At 41.1% G+C, this 20,884-nt stretch overlaps 1 long non-coding RNA gene across 9 annotated transcripts in view; it reads left to right on the forward strand.

Annotated features, from left to right (window-relative positions):
• The window catches only part of LOC122205470, a 128,592-nt gene that overhangs the window by 46,291 nt on the left and 61,417 nt on the right, over nt 1-20,884 (forward strand). For 6 of the 9 annotated variants that reach the window (XR_006196080.1, XR_006196083.1, XR_006196082.1 and 3 more), the window contains 3 exons: nt 3,309-3,415; nt 7,591-7,670; nt 8,768-8,950. This is a non-coding gene — a long non-coding RNA (uncharacterized LOC122205470). The remainder of the gene's footprint in view (nt 1-3,308; nt 3,416-7,590; nt 7,671-8,767; nt 8,951-20,884) is intronic. The other 3 variants (XR_006196079.1, XR_006196078.1, XR_006196081.1) reach the window with 1 other exon arrangement.

Below are 20,884 nucleotides of genomic sequence, written 5' to 3' on the forward strand. Positions count from 1 at the left end.
GTGGGTTAGCCTTGTGGTCATGGGAATGCCATGTTCTCCATTGTAATGAACACACTGTTGGTTTCAATACTGGAGCATCTTCAATATATCCTCTGGGAGTAGTGGAAAAGCCCCAGTTTCCAGACCTGCAAAGCTGTGGAATAAACTTGAGACATGGTAAACTCCTCAATATAATGCCATGCTAAGTGAAACCCTCCACTGCCAGCCAACCAGCCAGCTTACTCTTGGCAACACCTTCTTGTAAGTTTCAACAACGCCTTAGATTGCATATAAACCAATCCCAAGGCCAAACGGCCTGATGTGAAAAGAAGCATGGGAACAGCTTCATCAACAAATGCTCTTTTGATTAACATGCATCTCTTCTTTCAATGCGCTAAGGTTGGGAATTGGGGACCATGATGGCTGGATTGATGGGTGGGTAAGGGGCCCACATAGAGGGGTATTGTGGGTAGAAGTGGTCTGCCTTGGGTGCGGCAATATCTGCAGAGAATTTTAAAGCAATAAAAGCAACTAAAAGCGGTTTGCTTTTTTCGCAGTTGGGCAGTTCTAAACCATGTCAGTGATAAAATACTCCTGTCCAAAAAAAAAAAAAAAAAAATCTTTTTGTTTGTCTGCATTCTAAAATGATTGTTAAGATTACTGTTGAGATTTAATAATACATATGTCAGCTTCAAATTAGCATGATTTTGTTTCTTACTCTTTAGTAAGGACTGTATTCTTCACGGAAGTTAATTTGGATTATATAATGGATCTCCAATGGGCATGGACTCAGTTACATGTTCGTTTCGAGAATAAATGTGTAACAGTCTGGAGTTGTTCAAGCTGTTTTTGGGCATTGTATGTGTCTCCAACCCCTGTGATAGTCCATAGTCTGTATTTTTTTTTTTATTAAAAAAATTTTTTTTAAATGTTTACTCAGTTTTGAGAGAGAGAGAGAGAGAGCACAAGCAAGGAGGAACAGAGAAAGAGAGAGAGACACAGAATCCGAAGCAGGCTCCAGGCTCTGAGCTGTCAGCACAGAGCCCGACGCTGGGCTTGAACCTACGGACCGTGAGATCACGACCTGAGCTGGACGCTTAACTGACTGAGCACCCCTCATAGTCTGTATTTAAATAGAAGATTCAAAATAAACAATGATAGCCCAGTGAACTAAAGATGAAAACTCAGAGCCCAAGTTATTTTAATTGTTAACCCATGGGAGTACTTGGAGATTTGGGGTTTAAAATTCAAAACAGTAACTGAAAAGCATAACACTTTTGTGCAGTAAGTCCAGATATTAGTTCTTAAATGAAAGATTTTACTAAATTTTGAATAACATCCTTAAAATAGCAATTTCTTCTTTTTAAATTAATCGTTCTACAACTAAAGAACAAATACATCAAAAAATGATGGTTATTACTCATACAACATGAGTATAACTGAAACTAATTTTGTTTTGTGGAGAAGAAGGTGTTAAAAAACTATCTGCTCCAAGCATCAAATATAGTAGGTTCTCTGTGAGGGGTGTCTTAGGTCGCTGCGAGTTGGAGTAATAATGCTATTTTCAGCATGACAGAGTGAATAATGAGTGAGATGCGTTCAACATTGGCCCTGTGGCACTCTTTCCAGCATTATTGCAAATATTATGCCTTAAACAAACAAACGAACAGAAAGTAAAAATAACAACAACAAATCATAGCTTCTGTGTTAAGGCAAAGAACTCACTGCAAAATTGATAATAGTAATACCAAAACATAGTGGCTGGAGGAAGTCACTCATTCACTTAGATCCTGGGCTGTTACCATCACCCCCAGGTTCCTACTTCAGTGAACAGTTCCCTTTTCTCGGTACCACCTCTGGGCTAGGCCCTGTATCGCTCACATGCAATCCTCCTAAGGAAGATCCTGGGGTCATCCTATTTAGCAGATGAAGAAACTCAGCAACAGAGAGACTAAGCCATTTGTCTGAAGGCTCAGAGTTAGCAAGTAGAAGGCATCCGGAGTGAAGCCTGTCTTTCTGGTTTCAAAGGCAGGTTTTTTTTCCCTCTCCATTGTGCTACTTTTATAGAACAGAAACACACCCCACATTGTCCAATGATCATTTATAGAATTTGCTGAAATCTTAATCTTGTGCCTATTATTCTTTTTTCTCGGAGCCCAAGGCTGCTTTGAACAGTGGTCACAGAGAGCGGTGAAGCAGAACAATACCCCAGCTCCGCCCCTCCTCCAGGCAATTTGCTGGGTGCTGTCTCTGCTGCCCTCAATGGGTCCTTCCCATGCCAGCTTCTTGGAGGAGGAAAGCAAAGCTCCAAGAGGAGAGGCGTTGCCTTAAGTTTCTGACCACAGATCAGCCGCTCTTTTTTTTTTTTTAATTTTTTTAAACATTTATTCATTTTTGAGAGAGAGAGAGAGAGAGAGAGAGAGAGAGAGAGAGAGAATGCGTGGGGAAGGGGCAGAGAGAGGGAAACACAGAATCTGAAGCAGGTTCCAGGCTCTGAGCCATCAGCACGCCATCGAGCCATCAGCCATCAGCTCGAGCACGCGGGGCTCGAGCCCACAAACTGTGAGATCATGCCCTGAGCCGAAGTCAGACACTTAGACTGAGCCACCCAGGTGTCCCAAGATCAGCCGCTCTTAACTGGTCTGCTTCACAAACCCTCGGGCACTTCTCCCTGCCAAGTGCTTCTATTCTTGTCTTGACCGAAAGGTTTAGACTTTCTTTGCTTTGAGGTTTCCAGTTTGGGGCTTACTTATTATTGTTCCTAGGGCCAGACAGCTGTCACAGCCTCAACTTCTGCTGAGCCCTGAGATGTCCCAGTGACTTTAAGGGAGGGAAGGGAAAAGGCAGGAGGCAGGATTGGAGGGAAGGAGGTTGGATCTCTCCTCCTCCTTCTTTCCCAGTCTGATGAAAGACCTGTGGGACTTCTGCTGCCTGCCATTTTTTAAATGTTTATTTATTTTTGAGAGAGGCAGAGCATGAGTGGGGGAGGGTCAGAGAGAGCTGGAGACACAGAATCCAAAGCAGGCTCCAGGCTTTGAGCTGTCGGCACAGAGCCTCATGACCATTGAGAGCATGACCTGAGCTGAAGTCGGATGCTTAACCGACTGAGCCACCCAGGCATCCCTGCCATGTTTTTGTTGTTTTTAGTTTATTTATTTATTTTGAGAGAGAGAGAGAGCAAGAGCAAGCATGAGTGCGCGCAAGCTGAGGAGGGGCAGAGAGAGAGGGAGAGAGAGAATCTCCAGCAGGCTCCGTGCTGTCAGTGCAGAGCTGCTGGCTGCCATTTAAATAATTTTTGTAGTTTCTCATTCTCTCATGTCATTGTTTAGATAGGCAACACGTTCGCATGGTTCAAATATCAAAAGGCATAAAAAGGCAGCCAAGGAAGTGTCTCTCTTCTCCTCTGTCTCACCCCCAGCCCTGCATCGCACCCCAGGTAAGCACTGTTGCATTGCCGGTATGTACTTCCAGATTGGTTGTATGGGCATCCACGAAAATACAGGCAATTACAACGGATGTTGATGCCCAGCCCTTTTACAAAAGAATGGTGGCATTCTATACCACACTTTTAATTTAATCCTTCACTTTTAATGTAATGAGCTTTTCCATGAAGGGATGGGCTGGTGGGGAGATGAGGAGTATCTGACAGCTGTCCAGGGGATTTGCACAAATTACTCAATGAATTTATAGAGCAGTGAATCCGGGGAATGTCCACTAGTTCAGACTAGTAAGAATGTGCTGGACTTCTTTCTTTCTCATGTTTTAAATTCTTTTTCTCCTTCCCTCTTTCCCTCCCCTGCTGTATTCCTTCCTTCCTTTCTTTCTTTCTTTCTTTCTTTCTTTCTTTCCTCTCTTTCATTTTCTCTCTCTTTTCCCCCTCTTCCCTCCTACCTTCCTTTTATTTCAGTGTTGGTAAATTCTCTAGGTATTTGCTACTATCTTGATCTGTTCAAACATTGTCAATCTTTGCTGCTGAGCCATAATGTTCTCACTGAACAACTACCAGAAATTTGGTCTTATTGTACAATTCTTATGCCAAACAGAGATGGGTCTCTGCTGGCAGATGTCTTGCCTCAAAATGTGCAGATATGTTCCTGTTAGCTTTAGTGAGAGATTCAAAGTAAAGTTTGCCTCTTGGAATGAATCTGCCTATCAAGTGTAATTGTGCTTGGGTAAATATTCAGCAAATAAACTATTTCCGCTTCACTACTCCTGGGAACGTGAACTTCTGTGATGCCAGTTCAGAGGGGCCCTTTGAACTGCTCTTGTAAAAACACCATGTGGAGATTCTCCTGCCAGGCCAGCATTACCCAGCATTGCCAATTCTTACTCAATATTTTAATAAACATGTTGAGTGGAAGTCAACTGGCTAAACAAATTGAGGAGCGTGATCAATGTAGCAAGGCGAGGACAGGGCACGAACTCCCCCCCAAGTACCTGTAGACAGGGCACCCCTCTTCCCTCTGCCTAATGGACTGGTTCTGCCTGATTCAAGCATGGCAGACACCTGACTGTAGGGGGTGCTAGGAATAAATCTATTTTTAGTCCATCCATCCATTTGAAAATACTGTGGCAATAGTCTGAACAAATTTCTCGGAGGAGATTAACTTTTACATGGTAGTCCTTTGAATCTCCCGTCTGTGGGTAGGGCCTCTGGTAGAGCATTTGTAGACTTTCAGTCATGTTCAGATTATTGTGGCTGAGAGAGAAATGTGGGTGCCCAGGTCTCTTCCCTGCCTGCAGCAGCTCTTATATTTCTGAGCAATTTCTGGCTTTGGGTGGTTATGAGTGGAAAATGTTGGAGGAAGGGGGCCTTTAGCTTTCAGTGTATTATTCAGGAGTATTCCCCCTTTCCACAAGTGTGTTATGGTGAAAAATAACTTGATGTAGCAGGCTTCCACAGGAAGTAGTCTCCCTCACATGGGTCTTTACACTGTGGTGTTGCTGGGGAAGAGAGGGGGGGCTGTATTTAGTAGCACAGTTGGTGACGGTAAGACAAATGGTTCACCCCTAGGATTTCCTCTGCAATCCTCTTAGAGAGATGTGTGGGCCAGCTCTGTAACTCACCAGGGGTGATCCATCATGGTGGTGGATGGGTTTCAGGCTACAACACAGTCTAGACAGAGAGAAAGAGAGCCAACGAGAGGGAAGCAGATTCTCTCTTGGATAAAGGCAGAAAGGCAGATGTTAATGATTAGCTTTCTTGTGGGTTCTGTGTCTCTGTGTGCACGTGAGAACTCAGGTTCCTAGGCATCCTTCCCTCCATGAGTTTTGGGGCCTCTTTGGTTTTGCCCCAGAAGGAAGGAAAAAGGCCTTTTTTCTGATGAGGTCAGGCTTTAGGTCGGGGTGGGGAATGGAGGGGAATCTGTCTTTTTCTTCCAAGGAGTGAATATCAAGTTTTAGAGTCTCAGGGGTTGGCTTGACAATTTGTTCTCTTTCCTCTACCTCTGCACTGAGGTCTGAAGGGCCCATGTAGAGCAGAGGGCTGTCAGCTCAGGGCCCTACCCTTTAAGGAAAGCAAGTTACTTTTTTTCTGGGGGCATCCATTTTCCAATCTTTTTCTACTTCCTGGAATTCTTACCACCATCTGAACCACAATAATCTGAACATGCCTGAAAGTCTACAAATGCTTTATCAGACACCCTATCCACAAAAGGGAGACTCAAAGAGCCACCTTAGCTTCTGGTGACATTGTGTCCTCAGGCAACTCAGGTCCCCATTTTTTGTACTATTTAAAGTCAAATGGAGCCAAGTCTTGCCTCGTCACTGCTTCTCTCTTCCTTCTGTGCCTTAGTCCTCATGACCTCTGGTGTCTCACTGGGGTTCAGACTTAAATCCATGTCATGTGGATGTCCTGGTTGCAGATGCCCCCTTGAAGATTTTTCATGTCTATTTCAGCCTTTCATGTATGTTCTGGAGCTGCTGCGGGACCCAGAGTTCCTGTTGTCACAGTCAGGTCACCCTGATATTCCTGGTTTAAAATGTGGAAGACTGTCCTTAATGGTTATAGTGGTTCATTTTTTGTTTTTTGGTTTCACCTGAGGCTGGGAGAACAGCATGCTAGAACAGAAGGAGCACTGGATTTGGAGCCCAACAGACAAGGATTTGAATGCTAGCTCCTGCACTTACTAGAAGTAGATCTTGGGGAGTTTCAGAATCTCAGGGCTTCTGTCTGTAACATGGGAGAATGATATCCACCTCTCAGAGTTATGATGGAAGTTCAGTGAACTAATGTACATCATCCGCTGGCACAAAGGAGACATGTGATGATGTTAGTTCATTTTTCCCTCCCTTTCTTTTCACCCATCCCTGCCCCCTTTTGCTACCACATTTTCACTGGCCTTCTCTATAGTTAGGATTTAACACTAGAATTCGAGGGTACTCTCTAGAATTCTCTAGAATTCTCTGTCTTTAGAATTAGAGACAACACTGCTGTTTTCCCCTGAGAGCTGTGACCCACTTTTCCTACACAATTTACACAAGTTGTGGTATAACCTCAGGGAGTATTAGGGTTTAGCATGTACGTTAAAAAATGTCTCCTATAGAAACAACAACTGTTGGTGAGGATGTGGAGAAAAAGGAACACTTCTGCACTGTTGGTGGGAATATAAACTGGTGCAGCCACTCTGAAAAACAGTATGGAGGTTCCTCAAAAAATAGAATTGGACTACCACACGATCCAGTAATTGCACTACTGGATATTTACCCAAAGAATATGAAAACACTAAATCAAAAAGATATATGCATCCCTATGTTTATTACAGCATTATTTGCAGTAGCCAAGATATGGAAGCAGCCCACATGTCCATTGAAGGATGATAGAGAAGACATGACATATATATATATATATATATATATATATATATATATATGTACACACACACACATATGAATATGCACACACATACACACACATATGTATATGCACACACATACACACACACATACTGGAATATTACTCAGAAAGAAAAAGAATGAAATCTTGCCATTTGCAACAACATGGATGGATCCAGAGAGTATGATGCTAAGCAACATAAATCAGTCAGAGAAAGACAAATACCGTATGATTTCACTCATAGGTGGAATTTAAGAAACAAACAAATGAACAAAGGAAAAAAAGAGACAAACCAAAAAACAGACTCTTAACTATAGAGAACAAACAGATGGTTACCAGAGGGAAAAGGGGGGGGGGATGGGTGAAATAGGTGAAGGGGGTTAAGAGTACACTTACGACGAGCGCTGAGAAATGTGTAGAATTGTTGAATCACTATATTGTACACTGAAACTAATATAAAGCTGTATGTTAATTATACTGGAATTAAAAAAAGATCTCCTATAGATGTTTTGCCTTACGCAGTGATGGAAAGCCCATTTGTCTCTAGGCAATATGAAGGAGGCTTGGCTTCTGAACACACATAGGGATATCCTGGCAAGTACCATAGCTGACTTACTTGAATGAGGCAGGACATTCACATTCACTGTCCTTTGTGGTTATAGGATAGTGAGGTGGTAGAAAGTACAAAGGAATTTCAGGCCATACAGTCAGTCATGGCTTGGGATGCAGGAGTGGGGGTGCAATGATCTGATCGCCTTCCTGTTGTTTTTCTCCAGACTGGTCCTTTGTGCCTTAGACCTACAGCTTCTGCTTGGAGGGATCTGTGATGGAGACAGACGTGTGGATGCTTGGACAGGTCTGTAGGCATAGTCTAAAACGTGCATTCTTTTTAAAAAATTTTTTTAAATGTTTATATATTTATTTTGAGAGAGAGTGAGCAAGCAGGGGAGGTGCAGAGAGAGGGAGAGAGAATCCCAAGCCGGCTCTGCATTGTCAGTGCAGAGCCCAATGTGGGGTTCAAACCCACGAAACATTAGCTGACCTGAGCTGAAACCAAAAATTGGATGCTTAACCAAAGAAGCCACCCAGGTGCCCCTAAGCATGCATTCTTAATAGGGGTCATATCACTCCCAACAGCATGCAAAATGCTTCTTGGGGAACAAAAAATTTCCTTTCTGTGTATAAAGCCCAGGTATGCATACAATATATAAACTGCCATACTGTATATCTGTGATATTAAAATTTCATGAGGACTATTTAGAGGGAAAATGTCTAAAAACTTTCCTTAAGGGGGCGCCTGGGTGGCTTAGTCCGCTAAGCGGCAGATTGGTTTTTGGCTCAGGTCATGATCTCATCGTTGTGAGATTGAGCCCTGCATCGGCCTCTGTGCTGACAGCGTGGAGCCTGTTTGGGATTCTCTCTCTCTCTCTCTCTCTCTCTGCCCCTGCCCCTCTCCCCTCACATGCTCTTTCTCCCCCTTTCTCAATGAATAAATAAAATAAAATTAAAGAAACCTCTTCTTAAGGGGGAAATAATGAAAAAAAGTTTGAAAAACACTGGTCTAAGTTAGTGGTTCTCAACTTTGGTTGCACAGTAGAATTATCAGACAGGCTTTAAAAATCGCAATGCTTGGACTGTACCCCAGACCAATCAAAAAAGAATCATCTGGGTTCATCTAAAGCATTAGTATTTTTTAAACACTCCACATAATTCCAATGTGCAACCAAGTGTGACAACCCCTGCTGTGGATCCTTGATACTCAAAATGGACCAGCATGGTCCATGTCACCTGGGAGCTTGTTGGAAATGCGGACTCTCAGACCTCCAGGTGATTCTTGAGTTTATTGAAGTTTGAGAATCTCTCGGATAGATAAATATTTATCGCTAACAAAACCTCGGAGCACTTCAATGCAGCTGCATTCATGCAACGTCAGCATGTTTCCATCTGTTTCAGGACCTCATCGTTGGCCTTTGGAATGAGAGGCCTGGTATATCAGGAGTGGCCCACAGCTACATTTGTACTCTGACGCGTTGGGAAGCCCCCATGATCTGCGAAGAGAGCTATTCACAGCTCATTTCCAGGAAGGGGACCTATGTGAGCAAAGGGGTCAAGTCCAGTCAGCTGGAACTAAGTGAGGTAGGATCTCATTATTAAACCAGTGATGGGTAGTTCTTGGGCAAGAGGCTGATGTGTGGAAAGTCATGTTTGGGGCCAGATTAACTTGTCAAGTCTGTGGGACATAGAAGAGCAGAGAAAGTCTGGGAAGTTTGGTAAAACTGGGATTTTGTTGGGGCGCCTGGGTGGCGCAGTCGGTTGGGTGTCCGACTTCAGCCAGGTCACGATCTCGCGGTCCGTGAGTTCGAGCCCCGCGTCGGGCTCTGGGCTGATGGCTCGGAGCCTGGAGCCTGTTTCCGATTCTGTGTCTCCCTCTCTCTCTGCCCCTCCCCCGTTCATGCTCTGTCTCTCTCTGTCCCAAAAATAAATAAAAAAACGTTGAAAAAAAAAAAAAAATTAAAAAAAAAAAAAAAAAAAACAAAAAAAAAAACAAAAAAAAAAAACTGGGATTTTGTTCAGGTATCTCAGTGAAGTCTGCCATTCATGTCTTTGCTCATTCGTTCAGCAAATGTTTGTTGAGTAGTCACTATTTGGACTTGACCTGGCATTGTTGTTATGGGGAAAAAAGGAAGGATAAACACGGTAGACCTTGAAGGGAGAGCTTTGGAAGTAAGATCCAAAGAAAAAAAATACATGTTAAGAATCAGCCAGCCTTGACTAACTTAAAAAATACTGGCTTATTTATTGAAATCTACAGACACAAAAGTCTTTTTAAAACCCAGGGATTACGGAATAGTTTTGCAGATGGATGGCTTGCAATGTAAGTAAAGACTTTAATATCATCTTTTTCATAATTTAAGCAAACAGACAAAATTTCTGGGGTATTTTCACTTCCTGATTTAGATGGACACAAGTTTGGATTAGGATCTCCCAATTTTTCTTTGCTTATCGCCACAAACTCTTCCTTGATGCATTGTGAAATGTTCTATATTAGAGGGACATAGTTTTGGTGGCTGTATCACTACTCAGGCTGACTCAGGTTGTAAGCTGATATATTACCGTGCCAAGCTGTCTGCTTCTTGGGGTTTCTGCATCTACTTGACTACTGCGGGGATAATTATTCTTAATTGTAGTTTCATAATTTAACCAATTTAAGGTTACCAGAATAAAGCCTTTGAAGCTATTATATGGCTAATGGTTTAGACATTTTCATATCTCTGTCTTTTGGGTGATAAATGTATAATGTGCTTAACTCTTCCACCAACATTAACTTCTCACATTTAAAATGTTGAATTAAACAATTTAGTGTCCCTGACAGTGTAATAGATTATGTTTAATAGGCAATGTCTAAAGCTGGACCTAATTCACCTCATTTTAGTTAATGTAATTTTCCCACAAGGGGTGTTCAGTGTAAATCTATCAGACACGTATGGATCTGTGTGACCTCGTAACAACCCCCCTGGAGGTTACACAGACTCACTCATCTCGCCATTTCAAGCTGGGTGGTAAGGGTGATGGGAAGTGGTGAGAATGAGGCAAGGGTATTTCACTCATTTCTTCCCTTAATCTTCGAAAACAAGGTATATTCAACATTCATAAAGAAACACACAATGGGCCTTAAATGCTGATACCGGGAACCATCTTTAATTATTCTTCAGTGCTGTGTATTTACAAGGTTTCGTAAAATGCTCCTTAAATTTTCTTCTCAGCACCATTGTGAGATTGGTCAGGTTTTTCCCCTCCTACTCATCTTTCAAACCACATACAGAACACCCAGAAAGAGTGGAGAAAAGAGGAGCATGGTCAGGCCTCTTCTTAGGTGGACATTCTCCTACCCTGGGCTTTCTATTATGAGTGTAGAGCAGTCACTCTGTGGTTAGATCCCTTAGGTTGGATACCAGCTCTGCCACTTACTAGATATTTGTTTCATTCATTCATTTGCTCATCCAATACACATTTGTTTGAGCACCACCTTCCAGGAGCCGTGAACTAGATGCATGCTAACTATTGACCTCATGTGGTCTACAATTGCCTCCAGTGGGTGTATTGATATACATGGATACAATGGATGCATCTCTTACCTGTCAAATAAGATAATAATACCAAATTCTTGGGATTGAGGTGAGGCATAAATGAGCTGGCAGTTACTCAATAAACAGTAACTGTTTGGGAGCCTTTAGCAGGAACTACTTAATACCATATGGATAGACAATGCTCCCAATGTAGGATTTGATGATATATTCTGCTTTGGGCTATGAGAAAGAATGGTGGTAAGTTTAAGGAATAAGAAGACAAACGTGTTTCCTGAGGCTTCGAATAAGGAAACTTTATTTTACAGAATAGAGTTTACAGAATAAACTTCCCAGAGCATCTTGGGAACACTGCCCACAAAAAAGCACTCAACAAACTTCTACTGATGAAGAATTTCATTCCTTCAATGGTGAATACACTGGGGACCCAATAAGAAGCTTTGACTTTGTTTGCTCTGCAAGGGTTCAATGAACTAAAAGCAATATAGGATGCCTGTGCTTGCCATTTGGGCCATGTTTTTATTCAGAGTGGTAAGTTGGCAGGAAACAAGAATGCAAAGTATGTTGGGCTAATATCAGGAGATAAGGTTGGAAAGGTGGGCCTCAAATAACATGCTGAAGAGCCACTGAGGAGTAATAAACAAGGGGATGACATAATGAGATTTGTGTTTTAGAAGTAGCTCTTTATGTGTAGTAGAAGGAGGCTTGGGGGCAGGCAGAGGTAGATTAACCAGAGTGGTGATAGGGGAAACATAGGACCCTGGTCAAGAACTCAGGTGAGCCATAATGGCCTAATATAGGAGCAGAGAGATTGGGGGGAGAGGGCAGATATTAGCAACATAAGGAATGAGGAACTAGGGGTTGGTGACTGATTTCATGTGGGGGTAAGTGAGAGGCTAAACTCTCTAGTGACTTCTAGGTCTCTCCTCTTAATGCATAGGTAGATAACAGATTGGATTCTATTAATTAAAAGATTGAGGTAGAGTAGGTTTTGAGAGAAAGATGATAAACTGAGATGTGCCTTTGGGACCTTGAGCAGGCTGTCGATGTGTGTGGTGGAGGGTTGAAACCGTTGAGATCAGGTGTGTCAAAAGAGAAGCAACAAAGGTCAAATTAAGAACCCCAGGGAATACATTTTAGCATTAAGAAGAGGAGGTGGGGGCAGAAGAGGACTTCATAAGAAGCTCTGTTCCTCCTTTGGCGTCCCCAATCTTGATGAATGGTACCCAGTCATTCAAGCCAGAGATCCAGATGCCATATTTGACTTCATTTTTTCTCAATCCCATAAAAACTAAACCTTGTGAAGTCAACCTTCGTAATTGTCCTATATCCATTTCTCTCTTCCATCCCACTGACAACTTCAGCTTATCTAAACATGAGTCTCTCTAAACGTGAGAACATTTAATTCTCATATAATTCCGTAGGTTGGGGGTAAAGGCTGTGATTCTCCATTTCTAACAAGCAGAATTTCCCCCAACAATATCTGATTAGGAAAGGTTTAAAGGAGTGGCTTAGAGGGGTCCTGGTACCCTGATGGTGCACATGATAAATGACTTGGATTTGTTTTTTTAGCAAGTGTTAACCACATTCCCCTTTAGTTGGTTTAGTGGCTCGGTGTTAGGGATGCTGAGTTACTTACTCAATTGGCCTTCTAGGCTTGCCAGCTGGACAGACGAATTTAATCTCTCCCTGGGGTGGTGAAATTGTCCTCAACTCAGCTTTGGGAGTGACTTGTTTTTACAAGTCCATTAAACCATTTTTCTTTTAATGTGCTGCACAAATGAAAGGGGTACCGATAGTTTCACAGAATAATTTCCTGAGATGGCATGTATTATAAATGTTTATGCTAAATGGAATTGTAATCTCAATGCACAGTTTTGAACTGGCTACTTGAAGAAATTCAATGGGGATTCTGTTTGGACAGCAAAACAACCTCTTGCATGAAATCAGCTGGGTTCCCATCTATGTATGCCCAGAAGTGGGATTACTGAGTCATATGGTGGTTCTATTTTTAATTATTTGAGGACTCTCCATTTTGTTTTCCATAATGGCTGTACCATTTACATTCCCACCAATAGCGCACAAGGCCTTTTCTTCACACCTTCACCAACTCTTGCCTGTTGTCTCTTTGATAATAGCCATTCTAACAGGTGTGAGGTGATATCTCACTGTGGTTTTGATTTGCAATTCTATGATGGTTAGTTGAGTGGTTTTTCATATATCTGTTAGCCATTTGTATGTCTTTTTTTTTTTTTTTTGAAAAATGTCTATGCATGTTCTTTACTCATTTTTAAAATTGGGTTGTTTCTTAGCTATTGAGTTTTCAAAGTTCCTTATATATTTTAGATATTCATCTCTTATCAGATACATGGTTTGCAAATTATTTCTCCCATTCTGTAGGTTGCCTTTTCGTTTTGTTGATCATTTCTTTTGCTGTGCCAAGCCTTTTAGTTTGATACTGTTCACTTGTTTATTTTTGCTTTTGTTGCCTGTGTTTTTGATGTCATACTGCCCCTAAATCGTTCAAGACCAATGCCAAGGGGTTTTCTCCCTATGTTTTCTTCCAGGAGTTTTATGGTTTCATGTCTTCATTAGGGTTTTGATATGCATTTCCTCATGACTAATGATGTTCAGCATCTTTTCATTGCATACTGGCTATGGGCTTGTCTTCTTTGAAAGTATGTTTAAATCTTTTGTCCATCAAAATAAATTGGACTGTGTGTCCTATTATTAATGAATTATAATACACATATTCATAAATATATACTCAATATAGATATAGTAAATATTCCCTCTGATTCTGACTTGCCTTTTATTTTCTTAAAGCATTTTTTATTAAGTTTTTATTTTAATTCCAGTATAGTTAACATATGGTGTTGTAGTATATGTATAATATAGTGCCTTTTTATTTTCTTAAAGGTGTCTTTTATAGAGCAAAACTTTTAAATTTTGATAAAGTACAATTTATCAATATTTCTTTTATAATTTGTGCTTTTTAAAGAAACCTTTGTCTACCCTAAGTGTAAAGATTTTCTCCTATTTTTCATCTAGAACTTTTATAGTTTTACCTTTTAATTTAGATCTATGACCCGTACCAACTTAATTTTTGTGTATGCTTAAAGAAAAAGTTGAGACTTTTTTTCCTCTCTGAATGAGTATCTAGTTGTCCCAGGCTCCAGTATAGCTTCTTAAAGTGTTTTTTTAAGAAGCTTTTAAATGATGACCTTCAATTCTTGCAGTTGCGAGGTCATACAATTACTAAATACGTGCAACCATTTACTTCCTGTGAACGAGAATGCATTGCATTTACTAGGTCTTTTTTTCATATTCAGTTTTCCTGGGCACACTTACTAACCCTTTGCAGTCAGGCAATTCTATCCAATTAAATATGAGTAGAAATACATGTGTTACTTTTGTCTGAGGCAGTGAGAAACCCCTGCATGACATTCCAACTTTCTCTCACTCTGCATTGGCAATTAAGAAAGCCTTGTGTTGGAGGGCAGAGCCACAAGATTAAAGAGAAGTCGCCACTTGAAGAACCACTTTAAGTGTCACTCCAGGCCCACAGTGGCATTTGTGTGAGTGACAAGTACATTTTTATGTTTTAAGCCTCTAAGATTTCAGGATTAATGTTACTGCAGCATAGCTTACCCTATACTAACTGATATACATCATTCCCCCCACCTTTTTAGAAAAATAAATTTCATGAAGCAACTTCTCTAACAGCTTAACCAGCATTTATTGAAAAATTTCAGGCTAATGTAGTTTTGCCAAAAATAAGACAACTGAAGGAGTACCTCCATGATATGAGAGAATTTATAAGGACTAGTATAAAATGACTATTTGTCTGAAGGATGATTTTGGGAGAAAAACCTCACTGCATATTTGGCAATAGATCATTTGAATGTACAATAATATAATTGTAAACCTTGATTCATTAGGGGCACAATGCTATAGCTAAGGGATGGAAATATGTTGATGCTATGCCTAAATCTAATAGAGATACCAGGTAATATTAGATTAGATACCAGGTATATTTAGATATACCTATTAGATACCAGGTAATATCTCTATTAGATACCAGGTAATATTTCCTTTTCATAAATTACATTTGCTGCAATAGATGTTCATAGGAGATTCAGGCCTCAAGTATTTTCTGTATGTCTGAGGGCATAGCTGGAAGAAATCCTACAGAAGACTCCTATAGCTCCTAAAGTATACACTGTGAGCTCTTAATCTAGTATGTTGTAAAAGTCAAGTATAAAGTCTATCTTGATGCTCTGCCATTATCTCTAACATAAAACAGTGGAGTTAAGGAGAACCTCCTCTCACCCCCCCCCCCCCCCCACCAAACCTTTCCCTTTTTCTGTTTTCTAAACAACAGGTTCATTCTGGTTTATTTCAAGACTGGCAGCGTGAATGGACAGAGTCCTGGATGGAAAGTTAAGAGTCATGGGCTCTGGGGCCAACAGTGAGTCCAGGGCAAATTGCTAACTCCTCTTTGGAACTTGGTTTCCTCATTTGTAAATCAAAGACTGTGTCTATATTAGTAATTCCCAATGGGGCTTACAAGGGGATACTCACATTATTTATGTTTCAAAAAGTCTAGCAAAAACATTACCTATTTTCTGATGAGGTTGCACAGGCTTAGTAAAACATTACATTTCTTGGCATTTTGGCTCTGAATTTTTGAACTCCACAGAGTAGCATTAGTTATCTCTTGCTGATCTAAAACTTAGTTTGAAAATTATGTATGTCTTTAATACCAAAAGTAGCTAACATTTATTGAGTGCTCACAGTGTGCTGAGTAGTGGTGTAAATATTAGGCCCAAGGGAAATCTTATTAAATTCCCCACAGTAGACACTAGTTTGGCCGCATTCTCTGTCCTTTGGTTGCTAATTTCTACCTTTACTGTATTGAGGTCATCTGTCAGACCTGGCTTTCAAGTAGTTCCAAATAATGTAAGTGAAGTAGGGCACATATAAAAGTCACATTTCCTTTTTGTAAGAAGTCATTGTGAAGATGATAATGGAAATTTTTTTTTAATGTTTTTATTTATTTTTGAAGGAGAGAGAGAGAGAGAGAGAGAGAGACAGAGCATGAGCAGGGGAGGGGCAGAGAGAGAGGGAGACACAGAATCTGAAACAGGCTCCAGGCTCTGAGCTGTCAGCACAGAGCCCGACGCGGGGCTCGAACCCACAAACCGTGAGATCATGACCTGAGCCGAAGCCGGACGCTCAATCGACTGAGCCACCCAGGCACCCCAATAATGGAAATATTAAACCCATGAACTTTATACAGTGATCCTCTCTAAATATATATAGGAAATTGGCAAATTAAATCAGTTTTTTTTTCACCTGAAGTGACTTCGTTCACTATACAAATGAGGACCCTTCCTAGATGTTTAATAAAACAGGAAGAGATAGATGAAAATATACTTATTCCAGAAACCTGGAAACCTAGGTTTATCTTTGGTGCATAGCAAGGTGTTTGGTGGATAAGAGTGAAGGTAAGTGTGGGGAAGGAATAGTTAAAATGAAAATAAAATAAAATAAAATAAAATAAAACAAAATAAAACCCAGTCATCATAAAAGCAAGTCATAAAGGTCAGCCCAGATTGAAAGAGGAGAGAATTGGACTCTACCTCTCAATGGCAGAAGGAGTGAAAAATGTGTGGCCATCTTCAATTTACCATAGTGTTCACATCACAAACAGTGGAAACAACTAGCAAGAGAGCATTTATATGATTCCTGACAAATACATGTAAGAGCCCATGGTGCAGGCTATGGTCACGATGTGCTGAAGGTATGCAGAGTCAAGTAAGATATCACCAAAGGAGCTCTGGAAAGATTCCTTGTTCCCTGGGCTCTGTGTTAGAGCATCTGTGATTCTTTGTGTTTCCTGGTACTATCCTTAGTCTTTGAAAGGTTTGTAATTCATGGCACAGCAACTCCCAAGTGGATGGTGCTAAAATAATTATATAGCCTTCACAATTTTCCACCCTCCTTGCCCATTCTCCCAGAGAAGCACATTGGAAAGTCACCAAATGAAACCAGTTACCATTTTTATTTGTCAGTGTTAAGTGTTGCTTGGCTAGGGCAGCTGGCCAGTGGCTGTTTCCATGCCTATGTTACTGACACACTTCAGAGGCTGCTGACACTAGCATTAGCCAGAAACCACATGGGCTCATGTAGAATGCCATTGAATTGACCAACCAGGAGACAATGTCCATTAACTACAACAGGGTTTAGGGGGACATTCCCTTGTTCAAACAAGCCATTTCCCACCATCACCAGCTGGGCTACAGTTTCTACGGAGAAAAGCTTCAGAAAGGTACTTCCCAGAAGGTGGTGGCAGATAGACAGCTGACATTTGCTCACCAGCTTCCCTTCTCTCATGTTCATTTCTACTCTACCACCACACTCAGCCTCCTAAGGAATATATCCTCTCTTTCAAGGTCTGGTCTTTTTCTTCTGTATTCTTTTTTTTTTTAAATTTTTTAAATGTTTTTATTTATTTTTGAGACAGTGAGAGACAGAGCATGAGCAGGGGAGGGGGCAGAGAGAGAGGGAGACACAGAATCCCAAGCAAGCTCCAGGCTCTGAGCTGTCAGCACAGAGCCTGATACGGGGCTTGAACTCATGGACTGTGAGATCATGACCTGAGCTGAAGTCGGATGCTTAACGGACTGAGCCACCCAGGCGCCCCTTTCTTCTGTATTCTTAAGGTTAGCTGATATAGATCAACATCTTTTTTTTTTTAATTTTTAAAAAATATTTATTTTGAGAGAGAGAGAGAGAAAGCATGAGCAGGGGATGAGCTGAGAGAGAGGGAGACACAGAATCAAAAGGAGGCTCCAGGCCCTGAGCTGTCAGCACAGAGCCCGATGCGGGGTTTCAACTCATGAACTATGAGATCATGACCTGAGCGAAAGTCGGACGCTTAACTGACTGAGCCACCCAGGCGCCCCTAGATCAACATCTTCTAAACAAACCTTATTAAAGAGCATAAAGCAAGAAGAAATCACCCTAGGAAATATGAATCATACAACCAACCCCAAGTTCAAAGGTATAGTCAGTTTACTAAGCCTCCAGACCAGCCTATCACCATCTGAATACCACCAAGTAGCCTGGAACATGGAGGTAAAGAATCACCCAGCCATACCCTGCCCTAATTACTGACCCACAAAATCATATGGTGTCATAATGGTTGCCACTTAACCTACTGAGTTTTGAGATAGTTCATTACATAGCAGTAAATAACCAGAACAACTGTTTAATCAACTGTAAGTTCCTAGACATTATTGGATTTTCTTTTCTTTTCTTTTCATTTTAACTGTTCTTTCCCCACAGTTACTAAGATAACTATAGTTTAGCTCCAGAAGGCTGGATTCAAGCTCCAACCTGCTGTTTTGTTCCTTCTTTAACTTGTTTTTCTGATTCTCAGAAAATGTGCTTATGTACCACCTTATTTGGTTCTCTGGACAAATGTAATAGAGACACATGAATGTTAACAATACTTCCCCTTGGATTTGACTTTAACTCCCATGTTGTGTGTTGCCCTCTCATCCATTGCTGCGTTAATTGCCAGGGGCAGGGCTGTTGAGTAGCTAGATATAGCAGGCCCAAGCTACTCGATACAGCTTTGAATTATTCTGTGACTCACTAAAGAGACATCTTCCCTGGTTCCCAGGATGTTGTAGGTACACGGGGTTTAGCTTGGTCATTGGAAGTGGGGGGTCTGGATTCAGATTACCTTTCTACTTGATTCTAGCTATATGACTTTTGAGCCTTAATTTCTCCTCTGTAAATGATGATGGTAATAATACATATTTCATAGGGTTGTTGTGAGTATTGAGTAGTTAGGTACAGTAGAGGGTACTTGAGAACAATTCTTGCCACAAACTCTTAGAGAATGTTAGTTGCAATGATGATGAGTACAGAATGCCTTGACTATGGCTGTAACTAAAGTATATGGTATAATAATGGCTTTTTGGACATGATCTTAGAGAAGGCCAGAGCTTTTATTCCTCCAGAGAGTAGCCATTTCTCCTTGCTTTTCAAATGTAGACAGTGGGGAAGGGGCAGTTTCAAATAGTATATAGCAAACTCTCTGCCGTGTGAGGGGGATGGGAAGCTGGAGGGTAAGGAGAGGGAAGAAGGAAGTTGACATTTAGAGTACCTGCTTTGTGCTGAGTCTTATGATCTATATTCTATGTCTTATATATAAAATTTATACACACACACACACACACACTGAGGCACAGAAAGTTTGAGGAACTTGCACAAGTCACGTAACCAGTAATGATGGGGCCAGGATTCTAACCCAGGAATGTCTGACTGAAAATTCTGTGTTTTTCCTCCCCACCATATGGGACAGCAGGGTTCTCCAGTGCAGTGTGGAGAGGAAGAGGGCCCTGATGTCTATCCTTATCTAGCTGGGAAAATTTTCAAACTCTCAGAATAAAGATGATTATGAGAGACAAAACAAAACCCAGAACAAAACACCAAAAGTCTCCTCCAAACACACACACAAAACAGCTCTATTTACATTCTAGTCTATCTTATGCTGTGCTGTGTTATAAGAGACTAGAATGTGAGTAGATGTTTTTGTCAAGTCCACAAGTCCACTCCACATTTGGAGTGTAGCTACATTTTTAAAAAGATGGATTCTGGAATGTCTCTTTGGTTAAAATTCACCATTTCTTTGACTAAAAATGATGTTGACAGAGTCGAGCTTCAACCTGGTGGGGATGAGCCAGGAGTACTATTTTTCTAAGTGAAGGTATTTTTTGTTTGTTTGGGAGAGTCTTTTCGTGTTTTGTTCTGCTTTGTTTTGTCTTGTTTCCTTAACTATAAAGGGCGGAAAGGCGTACATAATGCCTCACACTCTCCTTGAGACAATTCCATAAGATTCCAGAGAGAGTTTGCCTCTCTATCTCTCTCTCCCCCAGATTTTGCAGCTCTCCTTGGAGGTTTTACCACTCAGATGTTGTGATCCTTTTTTCTCCCGATTTTACCCAACAAGATCCAAAGCTATTTATTTTTCCAGAAAATAAATGTGTGTCCAGAAGCGCCTGACCTTTTGTTCAGACTTTGGATATTTTGACAACCTTTGCTGCCAGCTGGTTTTAGCACAGAGATTTGGTGCATTTTCTCCCCTATATTGCTAGAAAATGTGACAAGAACAGCCTAGTGTCATCCTAGAGAGCTTATTCACCAGGACCCTGTATCAGAAGTGACCTGGGTCAGGGACATGATACTTGACAATATTAAGCCTCCAGAAAAATCTGTCTCTTCCTCTGTTCACCTGGTTCATATTCTGCTTCTGGTCATTGGAAGCCTGCCTCTTCTTTAGATACCTTCTTCTCTGCCTTCCTCTGTCAGCAGCAGACAGCAGAGGGTGGGATACTGCTTACCCATTAGTGAAAAACCTAAACATTCTCCTCTGGACCTTCATTAACAGATGAATGTACTCCTGGAGTAGGGTAAAGAGGATGGGATTTATAATTAGAGAATCTAAGTTTGAATCTTGCCTTTTTACAGATTGAATTCCTTGACAGTTTCAATAAACCAGGATTTTTGTATGAAGTGAAATATACTTTTGTTAGCACGTTATCTTAGTTGGAACAACCTTCTGGTCTACCTGGCAAATTCCTTTCCATTTGCCAGTGGCCCAGAGCCACTCTCCCTGCCTTTGTGACTCTATCCTGGACTCTGTACAAAACCCTATTTTCTGACCTGCTTACTGCCTATTCATTGACACTAGTAATATCCATCCTAACAGAAGCGATATTCCCCCCTAGCCACATGGCAAGCCTTGCCCTGTGCCTTCAACAAAACAGCCATGTTAGGTAAAAACTCCCTAAGCCTAACTGTTGAACAAGAAACAGGGATTAGAAATAGGCTAGGGTTGTTACTTAAAAATCAAATCTCAAATTCTAAGCAGTTACCAGGGATATGTGTGCTGGATAGTATGTGGATT

The sequence above is a fragment of the Panthera leo genome, chromosome D4 (genome assembly GCF_018350215.1).
Source record: "Panthera leo isolate Ple1 chromosome D4, P.leo_Ple1_pat1.1, whole genome shotgun sequence".
Classification (NCBI taxonomy): Eukaryota; Metazoa; Chordata; class Mammalia; order Carnivora; family Felidae; genus Panthera; species Panthera leo.